The 12,829-nt window shown below is 39.7% G+C and overlaps 1 protein-coding gene across 12 annotated transcripts in view; it reads right to left on the bottom strand.

Moving 5' to 3' along the window:
* Nucleotides 1–12,829, bottom strand: part of RERE (arginine-glutamic acid dipeptide repeats) — a 517,403-nt gene that overhangs the window by 371,502 nt on the left and 133,072 nt on the right. Inside the window, exon 1 of one of the 12 annotated variants that reach the window (XM_058304477.2) lies at nt 501–953. The exons of 9 other annotated variants lie outside the window; for them this stretch is intronic. The gene's annotated coding sequence lies outside the window, so the exon portion shown is untranslated. Of the gene's footprint in view, nt 1–500; nt 954–12,829 lie in introns of those variants that run through there. 2 more of the 12 variants (XM_058304471.2, XM_058304476.2) reach the window with 2 other exon arrangements.

The following is a 12,829-nucleotide window of genomic DNA, read 5'->3' as shown; positions in this document are numbered from 1 at the left end:
AATTACTTTATAATCAAATCTATCAGATTCATCTTTTTTTAACTTATATTTACTCCACAGTAAGGGATAAAGTTCTTGATTAAACAGCGACTTTTGTATTTTACATGTCATCTTTACAAGTCATCTTCAATAACTTTCCCTTCAGAGAAGGAAAAAAAACATACATACGCACATATACTTTTTAAAATGGTAATTTCCCTGTCCGAAAGATGTTTCCTATTCGGTTTATTAAACTGGAATGACAGCGTTAGAGCAATTAAAAAACTAGAAAGACCAGCAGAAATGCAATGGAACACAGGAAACACAGACTCCTTATTCCTGGAAAGCCATCTTCTTTCTTCAAAAATACCCAAATTCATCTTTTAGGGTCAGCTTGAACACTATTGGTGCACGCCCCTCCGAAAGCCCCTGCGGCCACACTTGCCCAACTTCCAGGGTCCGCCCCTCGCGCCCCACTCGCAGCTTGCAGTCGCCACCGCCGCGCTCTCCCCGCCACTTGCCTGCGGCCGGTGGGTGTCAGCGGCTGACCCCGCGGGCCTGGTCCTCCTCCTCCTCCTCCTCCTCCTCCTCCACCTCCGGCGCCCGCCGCGAGGAGAGGATCGCGCAGAACCCCCTGCAAACTCCAGGCCCTCGGGCAGAGGCGGGGCTCGGGGCGTGAAATGCACTTGCTAAACAAAAGGAGGCCGGGGCGACCGCAGGGCAGCGCTGTGCTGGCACATCTCCCGCTGCTCCGGGGCTCCGGAAGGCGGTGGTCGCGCGGGGCCCTGCGCGGGGCTGGGGGATGAGGCCGCTCCGGCCCGCGCTCCTTCAGCCAGGACCGAGGGGCCGATACCGCCACATGCCTGTGACCCAAACGCCCGAAGAGAAAGAGCTGCCTCCCGCGGCGGCGGAGACGGCGGCCGGCAAAACCCGGGCTGGAGCCCGGCCCGCTCTGCGCGCGAACTCGCGAACGCGCGCGCGCACACGCACACACACACACACAGACAAGCACACAATACGGGCTGCAATTTTATCTCCTTCCTTGGCGAGCCTCTGCTCTCCCCAAGCTTCCCTCCCTTCCCTACAGCCGGAACCGAGAAGCTGCGTGATTGATGGCAGCGCTTAATAGCGTGGTCAGCTAGAAAATGCATCTGCAAGCAAGATATTAAGCAGTGCATCCCCGTGAGTGATCAGCAGTTCACACATCCTAGAGCTGCCTCTGCTTCTGCCAGGAATATTAATGCCAGCCACCTCTGATGTCTAACAAATGCACAGAAATACCCAACAATAAGAGACACGCTGAACATTTGTTTCAAAGATGCACAGGAAAAAAGCATTTTTAAATATCAAACAACATTTCTGACTCCAATTTACCTTACAGTTTAAGAATTCTCTGTAAATCATTTTGCTTTAAAATCTTCAACCCCTTTTCCACAAGAAAATAAAGCTCCATCTGCTAGAGAAGGCATAGCTTAAATTGTGAAGGATTGAAATTCATCTAATAAAGAAGCAAAATAAATGCACATTCCTTATCGAGTGGCTTTAAACATATAACACACACTGGTTACAAGATTCCAGGCTCCCTAATTAATTCTAATTTTATGTACATCTAAATAGAATTACCAACTGTTAATTTCAAGTTAGTTTATTCCCCATCCCCAATGAAGTCTGGCAAAATATATCGAATTGCTAAAATTTTTTAAAATTCACACTACATTTATACCATGTATAATTCATTCCCTAGTGGTAATAGCCAAGATAATTTTGTCCTATTAAATAAGACACTCAATAGGACTTTTTAAATAATAAATGTATTCCTATGGACAAGAAAGTGAAAGTATTAACATCAGTGTCACCAAAATTAGAAAGTACAAGCTCAAAATTTAAACCACCATTTCTAGTATCTTTAATAATACACCATTCACCCTCCAGGGGGATCATGGAATTCTCAAATAGCTTTATAAATTGATCTTCCAAGGTCCCATAAATTTGCTGAATTTATCAGGTACCGCCTTACCAATAGGCAGCTGAGATATAGACAGATTAAGTGACTTGCCCATAGTCTCAACAAATGAGGGAAAGAAAGAATTGGTGAGAACCCAGGAAATCCTGTCTTGCTGGCACAAATAATCAAACTGATATGAATATTTTGCTCTTTAAAGATCATTCTGCTGTAAACACACACACGCACACACAAAAATTTTAAATAAAAAGTAACGATCATTCTGCTGATTTCTTTTAAAGAAAAATCAAGAGAAATATATCTCTCAAACTACTAACACAGCACATGTACTGAGAGCCAAAGCTGATGAAGTAAGTATATAATGCCTTTGCCACCCTGGAAGGCTGCTGTGATCAATACAAATTGGAGGTGGTGTATGGTACAAATCTAGCTGTGCTATAAACTCCACTAAACACTATTTCTCAATGAGACCTCCAGAGGGGAAATGTGGCTTGAAAATCTGCTTAGTGAAACCAGGTCGCTCTGAGATCATGCCATTCGTATCAGAGATGAAATCAATCCCAAACCTTCGCTACAAAAGCTACTCCTATACTTGGACACACTTCCGATTTTCTAACCAGCAATACCCAGGCACATGGCAGCTCCTGAAGAGGATTTTTCTCTTGCAGACCATCTAAAAAGTGCTGGTTTACAATGAGTTGGGAAAGACTGATAAGAATAACCAAATTGCTCAGTTCGGAATTCATGCTATCTCCAAGGGTTTCTAACTGCTTTAAACTATTTGTAATTCTGACACTTAAATTCTTTTCATTCCTGTCTTGCACCCTCTGCTAATCCACAAGCATCCCCTCCCCCATCTTCCAGTTACACCAGTCTTTCAATTCCCCCAAGGTACCACAATTTCTACCACAGGTCTCCAGCACTGCTTATTCCCTCCACAACAGTAATAACCTTGCTGGGGCCGTTCCCCACCCCCACTCTCCCACAGAGATCTCAGATCTCTCCTTCAGATCTCGGGTCAAATATCACTTCTTCAGAGTCGCCTCCCCTGAGGCCCCATTCTAGGTTGTGTTCCTTTGTTATAATTTCTCATGGTTCTTTTTCTCCAAAGCATTTATCTCAGTTTATAATTCATTGCTGTGATTTTCTGATTAATATCCATAATCCCCCCCTAGACAGTGAGTTCCGTTAGAGAAGGTTATGTTTGCTTATTATCAAATACTGGGTGTAAAATACACAGATCTGTGGAATGAATAAATGAATTGAGGGCAACAACCCTGTTTTACTCATCTTCGTATTCTTTCCACAGTTCTTGGCACAAAGAAGCCTCTCTCAAATAAATAGCTTATCTTTTATTAACGTCTAAAATCTAATAAAAGGATTTTTAACTTTACAGAGATAAAAATAAATGTTCTGCGGTAATTCAGGAAAACACTAAGACCCTAGCCAGGGTCCTACTCACAAACTACACTTTTTTTTTTTACAGTTATGAGGAACAGAAGTCATCAGTAATTTATTCAAGTTCTTCCTACTTACCTGGAATTTAAGCAATATGCAAACAGCAAGAGGTAAAAGGATAGTTGATTAAATCTTGTACATATACACACAGCAATATAAAAAGAATATTAAAATGTAAAAGCACATTTGTACACTAGTTTGTCTTCACAGGTTCTCTGAATGCAAATGTAATAGCAAATGCTTGCTATAAGGGGTTGGGAGGAAAATCCTCATTTCCCTTTACACTGAACTTTTTCTTTATTTCCAGTTTTTTCCTTTCTAAATAAAACACCTCTTTTTCCCCCTCACATAGAAACCAAAACAGCAGCTCTTTTGACCTGAGGAGCCCAAGGCAATGGAGATAGACAATCGGAATCTGCACACCCTTCAACTCTTCAAAGAGTTCCATTCAAACCCCATTAGTGTGAATTTGTAAATTAAGAGATCTGTAGTTGAAAAAGGGGCATCATTAAAACGATGAGAAAGGGGCATCATTAAAACAAAACCAATAATTTCTCAGATGTTTTTGCACATGAGCACAGGAAAAAAGAGAATAATTGTATGAGATGAATGAAAAATATTAATTTACCCCCCCACACACACACACACACACAAAAGATATTAAGCTTCATTATCTTTAGCAGTCTACACAGTACTGCTTGGATATGACTTGATCTCCTCTCCCCCCCTCCCCTTCCCACCTCCGTCTATGTCACTGCTTCCTTTTGTCTTAAGCTCCATTCCATGTAAATTCCAGCTCCTGGTTTCATAACACCCTTCATTTATCAAAACAACCCTGTCAAGTTGAGTACCATTAACAGATAATGAGAGCAGACAACAGATGCAGTCAGAAGCAAAGCACTCCATATTCTACAGGCCTAAGCAAGCAGCCAAGTGAGCTGACATCTGACTTTACCCTAACAGTTATAATTAAATAGAAAGTCTGGTTAAACTAACAGTAAAGCTTTGACTAGGAACAGCACACAGGGGAAATAAAAAGTATAACCTTAGCACTAATTGAACTGGGCCCAGGTTATTCCAGACCCTTAACAACAACCAAGTACTTTGCATTTACTCTATCACTTGCTTCTTTCGCAGCAAGGAAGACTCTTGGCCACATCATCTAAAGATGGCAGCTTTGGACCATTCCTCAAGACTACCAAAGGGAGGTGGGGGCACGCATTTTTACATGAAAGCTTAAAATTCATCCAATAATAGTAACTATTGAGGCCTGCCAAAAATATAACTACCAAGTTTTGTGTTTTTTTTTTAAATAACTACCAAGTTGAGACAATCAACAATGACATTATGTAGTATGACCATTCAGTTGAAGTAACGTAGCTTACTTTAGGGTCAAAATGTCAAAAGAATACGAAAGTCAAGGGTAGATAATACTAGTTAGCTACATTTGCACAGTATGTTACGGTTGGGAGGTTTTGTTTTGTATTATTACATGGATTATGGAGTTATAACTTTAAGCTACCCAATCGCTTCTTTCCCTTTTCCAAGTTGCCCAAAATGGAACAACAAAAACTATAGAGGAAAATTGATGTGGCTCAAGCAGTTGGGTGCCCGCCTGCCACAGGGAAGTCCTGGCTTTAGTTCCCGGTGCCTTCTAAAGAAGATAAGTAAGACAGTGAGCTGATGTGGCGAGATGGCACAATGAAATGAAACAATAAGGAAACACAATGAGACACAACAAGCAGGAAGTGGAGGTGGCTCAAGCAATGAGACACCTCCCTCCCACATGCGATGGTTCCGGGTTCAGTTCCTAGTGCTTCCTTAAAAAGAAGACAAGCACACAAAGAACAGACACAGAGAACAACAGACAGCAAGCACAGAAGACAGGGAAAGGGGGAAGGTGGTGAATAAATAAAATAAATCTAAAAAAAAAGACGCCAATTCTGAAAATGAAAAAGAAAAATATTTATTTCTTTTGGAAGCCCTTTTGGATTTTTAATTATCATTAAAATGTTTTATTACATATGTTCCTACAGAAAATTCTAACAAATCCACTCAAGAGATTAAAGTGTATCTATCCATATTATCTTCTAAAATATACATATACAAACATACACATTTACATAAGAACATGTACGTTCATTATGTGGGGGTTCATTCTGTTGAATTTTACTTCACAAAAATGAAATCTTACTAATCATGTTATATGGCAACTTGCTGCTCTATCTTTACAGAAGACCATTAACACCTGATCCTTTTTATAGATTGTAAGAAACAAAGATTAGTTTAGTTTTCACATAAAAGAAGAAAATATTGATTAATGTAACCTGGCAGCCTACTGCCTCAGTCTCCCACTCCCGGGTTAAACAGCAACAAAGGAAACCAGCTTAAGCCAGTCCTATAGGCAATAAAAAGATGCCCAAGAAAGAGCTAAGTCAATACCGATTCAGCCCTAAATTCCATTCCTTATTTGACAAAGGGGAGCAGGTAAAAACTAAAGTGGATGGAATGTGATGGGGGAAGCGATTAATCACTAACTTTTGCGAGGGAAAGTTAGATCTTCTCGGATAGGCTGTAACTTCTGAAGTATCCCATCTATGGAGAAACAGAGGAAGGGCCTGCTTGCTAGGCTTAGGGGTATAAATTGTAACGTTTTTCTTTGTTTGGGGCGCCAGCCATGTTTTCTGGTTGTGCGCCCCTTCTTGCAAGATTGAGAATAAATTCTTTTCTTCTCCACAATCGGGTGAGCCTTATTTTCTTCCAGAAGAAGATTTCTTTCTAACATAGATGCACAGAATTCTACAGTGTGGAAGTACCATAATTAACAAGTTCATAATTGGGGCTATTTCCACATTTTTTGCTCTTTTAAGTATTGCTGGAATAAATTTCTTGAGCGTGTCTTTGTGTACCTATGTGGGTTTTCTATAAAAAGTGCAGGAATCTCTAATTCCATTGCTATGCACTTTTTGGTCAGAGAGATGCAAGCAAATTGCCTTCCGAAAAGCTGGGCCAATTTATATTCTTACCAACACTATACCAGGTCCCCACATTCTCCCTCTAGTTACATTCTCCCTCTGGTTAAGTTTTTGATTATGTACCCTCCTGACCTACTTCTCTGGCCATTCACTGTTTCTTTCAATGACTCCTCTTGAATTTAGGGAGTCAAAGTCTAGCTGCTTCTTATCACATTCTGGCATCTCTGGAGTGAGGACTGAGATCTACTCTCAAGCTTCTGTGCAAATGATTCCAAAATTTTATTCTTCCAACCCTGAGCTTGCTTCTAATAGGCTCACATTTTCAAATGTCCTCTGGGTTCCACCACAATGCCATTCCACAGACATTTTCAAATCAACTTAAACCGATAAAAATGCCCTTCCACATATCATCTGGCTTCCCAACACAACTAGGATACTCGGGTTGCCCTAGTTAAGTACTAATAGCATGCCTTTTATTTTTCAAAGGAAACCTTATATAATACACACACACACACATTTATTTAAGTATATCCTAAAATGTATGTGAAATCAGAACCAGTACATGAATATAAAATATACCAAAATATTTTTTGGCTTTTAGCACTACTGGATGATTTAGATTATTTTTATTTTAATAATAGATTACTATCAGCCAAACCAGGGTACACAAGTCTTAAATGCAAATCAAAGTCAGGCATTTATAATAATATGAATTAAGAAAATAATTTTCCTAATTACTTATCCATTTGTTTGTCATATCAAATTCCATCCAATTAACATTTAATGATCTACTAACACATGTGTTTCTTTGTAGGTAAAGGTGCTGAAGGACAAAAAGATAAAATCTTAAATCAATTCAGTTGCTAATGATAATTACATCCATAGAAAAAGACTTACATGGAGAACAATGAACATATATGTTGAAATAATTAGACCAATAATTCATGAGTATTGAGTAGAAGTGAGTTTTCCCTTTTGTGCCAGAATCATAATATATTTACTCTCTTATATTTAGCAATAAAACTTGAGGTAATTTAAAACTAAACACAAACTGCTGAAACCCACATAACATCAGATTCAAATATAAGGCCAGGCTGACCTTTAGTAAAACTATAAACAGCATATACTTCAAAATTAAATAAGAAAGTACAACAATAAGGTTGGACACTAATTACAACTGTTCTGTATGACATGTTCCAACACAACCCTAATCATATATGTAAAAGTAATAAACTGCTAAGAGGTATTTACTGTTATTTAATAGAAAATAACACAACTTGCGGTATCAAATCTCCCTTTTACAGTTATATACAGGAGAAGCACTAAATTCCAGTGTGCACTCACAAGCGAAATCTTCTTACATAAAAAGCCAATCAGAGGGAAGCGGCTGTGGCTCAATGACTGGGCTCCTGTCTACAATATGGGAGGCCCTGGGTTCACGTCCCAGGGCCCCCTTGTGAAGGCAGGCTGACCCACACCCACAGAGAGCTGACAGCCCACACCCACAGAGAGCTGGCGCCAAAAGATGACACAACAAAGGGAGACAAGCAGACACAGAAGAATACACAGCGAATGGACACAGAGAGAAGACAAGCAAACCACAAGGGGGGGTGTAAATAAAAATGATAATAATAAATATTTTTTTTTAGTTTTTTTTTCTCTTCCCCCCCCCCGCGGGTTGTTGGCTCTCTGTGTCCATTCGCTGTGTTCTTCTGTGACCGCTTCTATCCTTATCAGCGGCACCAGGAATCTGTTTCTTTTTGTTGTGTCATCTAGTTGTGTCAGCTCTCCGTGTATGCAGCATCATTCCTGGGCAGGCTGCACTTTCTTTCCCACTGGGCGGCTCTCCTTACAGGGCGCACTCCTTGCCCGTGGGGCTCCCCTGGGGGGGGGGGGGGGGAATACCCCCGCATGGCAGGGCACTCCTTACACACATTAGCACTGCGCTTGGGCCAGCTCCACACCGGTCAAGGAGGCCCGGGGTTTGAACCACGGACCTCCCATGTGGTAGGCAGACGCCCTAACCACTGGGTCAAGTCCGCTTCCCATAACAATAATAAATCTTTAAAAAAAAAAAAAAAAGCCAATCAGAGGTCAGGCCTGGAGGTTTTCGTTTTTAAAGCATGCAGCCCTCTCATGGATACAGGAAGTGAAATGCCTTAAAGGAACTGAAAGAGACGGGGTGGGAAGACAGGGAAAAAGGGAAAGAGGAGAGAGGAGAGGGAGAGAAACTCTAAGAAGGCATTGCTTTTTTATTTAATTTTTTTTAGGTACCATGGCCTGGGATTGAACCCAGGACCTCCTATGGGGAAGCCAACACTCAACCACTGAGTCATATAGGTTGCTCTGAGTTGATTTTTTCATTTGTTTGCCTGTTGTTTTCTTTTTGCTTTGTTTCCTTTTCTTTTCTTTTTAGGGGTCACCAGGAAACAAACCCAGGACCTCCCATGGGAAGCAGGCACTCAACTGTGTGAGCTACATCCATTCCCCAACATTAAGTACATTTTCATCTCTATTTCATAACTCACTAGAGTTTTAGTCAGATTGTATCCCTGAGTTCCAATAGAGTGATGCTTTGAAAGGGTAAACATACAATCAAGAAAAGAGATTTCTCATTTGGAAAAGTATTATGGGTTAAAAAAAAAAAAAAAAGAAAAGAAAAAACAACAAAAACAAAAAACACTTTGTGGAAGAAAGCGCACAGGGATTCCAGACCCTGATGGATGTTTAGAATGAGGTTCCTTGGGTACTTTGAGCTGACAATACAATATGTGATCGAATACTTGAGGAGATTCAGCCAAGTTTAAAGAAAGCAAGCTTTGTAAGACAACTCAAAACCCCAACTGGAATTATTACACCAAGAATTTTTAAATTAGGCATTAATTAGGCATTAATTAACGAAACGTTGCTTCACCTTTTATTTTTTATCCTCATTATGTTTTCTCTGGTAATATGCCTCCAGGAAACTTTTTTTTTTTCCCAAAAAATCCCACAAACGTACATGTACTTCAGGAAAATATATTTTTAGATATTCTGAAACATTAAATGAGTATCGTGGGCCAGGTTCAACATCACAGGTAGCATTACTGTTCCAGTAAATTTTTGTCTAAAAACAAAACACTTCTCTCCAGAACCGGGTGCTTTTACTTCAGAAGAAACTAGTTCAAAATATGCACTCAAACACTGAATACATTGGCTAAAACAAAAATCAAACGCACAGTTTCAAAAATGTTCTACCTAAACAAAACAGGGTGGTTTCTTTTGGGAAAAGGGGATTAGAGATGAGTGAGACTGTCATGAAGACAAATGCTGACTGTCCATTCTGAATTTTAGTTTCAACTGACTCAGAAAAGCAATTAGAAGGGCTACAAAGAAACACACTTAGTATAAAAAACAACATGGGTTAAAAACTTCTAACATTTACATCTTTTGATTAAATTTAATAATAAAATCTAAACACTGATCATCCCCTCCAATCTTCAGAGTAAGCTAACCCTACAAAGAAAAATATGCCCTACAGTAGTCTCTATGGTATGTTTAAATGATTATAATGTAAAGCATGTCTCACAAGAGAAAGGAAATGACTGCCAAATACTTCCTTTACAATCTTTCCAAGAATAGGGCAGGTCTTTTAATGTGAAATTATCCTGATCTTCCAATTGTAGCAGACAATGAACAGAAACACATTAAAAACTGACCTGGTCCTATTACCTTCTATTGAAGGCCTACCAAAGATCATATATGAATCCAATGCTATTTACATTTTTTGGTACACTAATGAATTTTATACTCAAGGACTTTAGAAAAATTCTACAGTTTTTGTTTTGTTTTATATGTGTCTTTTTTTTTAATGACAATAACCACAGAATGTAACCATAGCTATACTGGTCTTTCTCTAAAGAAAGTCAGAAAAGCTTTAAAAACAGGAAGTCAGTGCAATAAGGTTGAGGAAATGTTTGTTTTAACAGTTTAAGGCTTTATACTTGCAGTCTGCAGTTAGGTGTTATAGAGGACTGGAGTTTATTCTTTTCAGCCAGAGATTAATGTGGGGAAGGTGGGAAGGTACACAGACATTTTAAAAAGCATATTATTATAAAATAAGTCTTGTTATAAAATCTGAATTATAAATCTTCCATGACTCTCTTCACCATAAATAGGAGCTAGTTTTATGTGTGTTTAAGTGTAGGAGGAGGAACAGTTTATCTTTTGTGAGAATTTATAAAAGCAAAAGAAAAGCCATAGTAACATCAATGCTAAACAGCCTCCTAATAACAATTAGCAGTTGGATTAAGATTTGATTCTGGCCATTTTATAAGTGCTTTCTAGTGACTTCCTCATTTTAAATCATTATACTAATATCACTCATTGTAATCAAATGATAACATGATAATTTTCCTGAATGAAAATTCTTGTTAACCAAATCAATGCAAATTAACTAGAAAAAAAAATTCCTAACAAAATGGCTGATTTTTGCTATTAAGGATATTTTTTAAGATAATTAAAAATTCTCCTAGAGTGCAAAACAAATTCATATCATATTCAACATTAAAGGTTAATATTTTGGGAAGCGGAAGTGGCTCATGTGACTGAGCTTCCACCTACCACATGGGAGGTTCCTAGTTCAGTTCCCAGCGCCTGCTAAAGAAGACAGCAAGCCAGCATGACAAGCAGGCACATAAAGCTGGTACAACAAGATGACACAACAAAAGTAACAAGAAGAAAAACATAATGAGAAACAACACAAAGCAGGGAACAGAGCTTCCAGGTACCTCCTAAAGAAAACAAGACAGCAAGATGACATGACAGGCAGGCATGGTAAGCTGACACAACAAGAAACTCAAGAAAAATCATAACGAGAGACTCAACAAAGCAGGGAATGGAGATGGCTCAAGCAATTATGTGCCTCCCTCCCACATTGGAGGTGCCAGGTTCAGTTCCCAGTGCCTCCTAAAGACACAGCACACAGCAAGTGCAAACAACAAGGGGGTAGGAAGAAAAAAATAAATAAATCTTTAAAGGGGGGGTAATATTTTATTTCAAAAAAATCCCATTTGGGAAAACGGACTTGGCCTAGTGGTTAGGGCATCCGTCTACCACATGGGAGGTCCGCGGTTCAAACCCCAGGCCTCCCTGACCCGTGTGCAGCTGGCCTATGCGCAGTGCTGATGCGCGCAAGGAGTGCCCTGCCACGCAGAGGTGTTCCCCGCGTAGGGGAGCCCCACGCGCAAGGAGTGCACCCCATAAGGAGAGCTGCCCAGTGGGAAAGAAAGTGCAGCCTGCCCAGGAATGGCGCCGCCCACACTTCCCGTGCCGCTGACGACAACAGAAGCGGACAAAGAAACAAGACGCAGCAAACAGACACAGAGAACAGACGGGGGAGAATAAATAAATAAATCTTTAAAGAAAAAAAAATCCCATTTGATGATTCTATCCTTTACATATATATCCTTTACTTACACAGGCAATTAAAATAAATGGCTTATCATTTCTGGACTCCATTTTATGTTATATTATGAAAATTTTAAGTCAAAAGGTCCATTATCATAATATACATATTACATCAATTTAAAATCCATTTGGCTTCTAAAAAGTATGATTTTAAAAATCATAATATCAAGATAAAGAGCTTTAAAATGTAAACACAAAGGGCTATTACCACAAAAATTTGTCATTTAGCCCAAGGTGTGTCAAGAAGAGAAACAATCTAAGAAATTCTCTATTGATCATTATAGTATAGTTTTTTTTTAATTTCTAATGTTTATGTGGTAAATTGAAGCGTATATATCCCAGTTTGGATATGTTTTTGGTCTTGGTTCACATTCCAAGAGGTATGGGCCCAGTGTAAATACAATCTCTTGAAGATGTTACTTCAGTTACAGTGTGGCCCAACTAATCCAGGTTGGGATCTGATCTGGATTACTGGAATCCTTATAAACAGAATACATTTCAGAGAGAGAAAAAGAAAGGAACAGAGAGTACTTGCAAGTCAATGCCAAAGTCAAAAATATCTGGTATCTGGAGAAGAAAAAAGAAGACAGTCATTTCCTTTCACTTGTAAGACATGCCTTACATTATAATCATTACCATGTGATAGAAAAGTCAAGGACCAGGGATCACCAGCCCCAGAATGCCACTGTCTTCAGGGAGAAAGCACTGCTTTGCTGATCCCTCAATTTTAGGCTCTTCCTAGCCTAAAAACTATGAGTCAATTAAATTTCCATTAAGCCAGGAAGCAGCTGTGGCTCAATCAGTTGGGCTGCCATCTACCATATGGGAGACCCTGGGACGTGAACCCAGGGCCTCCCTGTGAAGGCAGACTCACCCGCATGCTGTAGACACCTGCCTGGCTTGCAAGTACCCCCTAGCCCGAAGACGCCACGTGCTGCGGAGAACCGACTCAACAACAAGAACAAACAAAAAAAAAACAAAAAAACACAGAAGAGTGAACAGTGAA

The sequence above is a fragment of the Dasypus novemcinctus genome, chromosome 9 (assembly GCF_030445035.2).
Source record: "Dasypus novemcinctus isolate mDasNov1 chromosome 9, mDasNov1.1.hap2, whole genome shotgun sequence".
In the NCBI taxonomy this organism is placed as follows: domain Eukaryota; kingdom Metazoa; phylum Chordata; class Mammalia; order Cingulata; family Dasypodidae; genus Dasypus; species Dasypus novemcinctus.
Note: the sequence above shows the minus strand (reverse complement) of the source record. Positions and strands in the feature narration are given on the sequence as shown.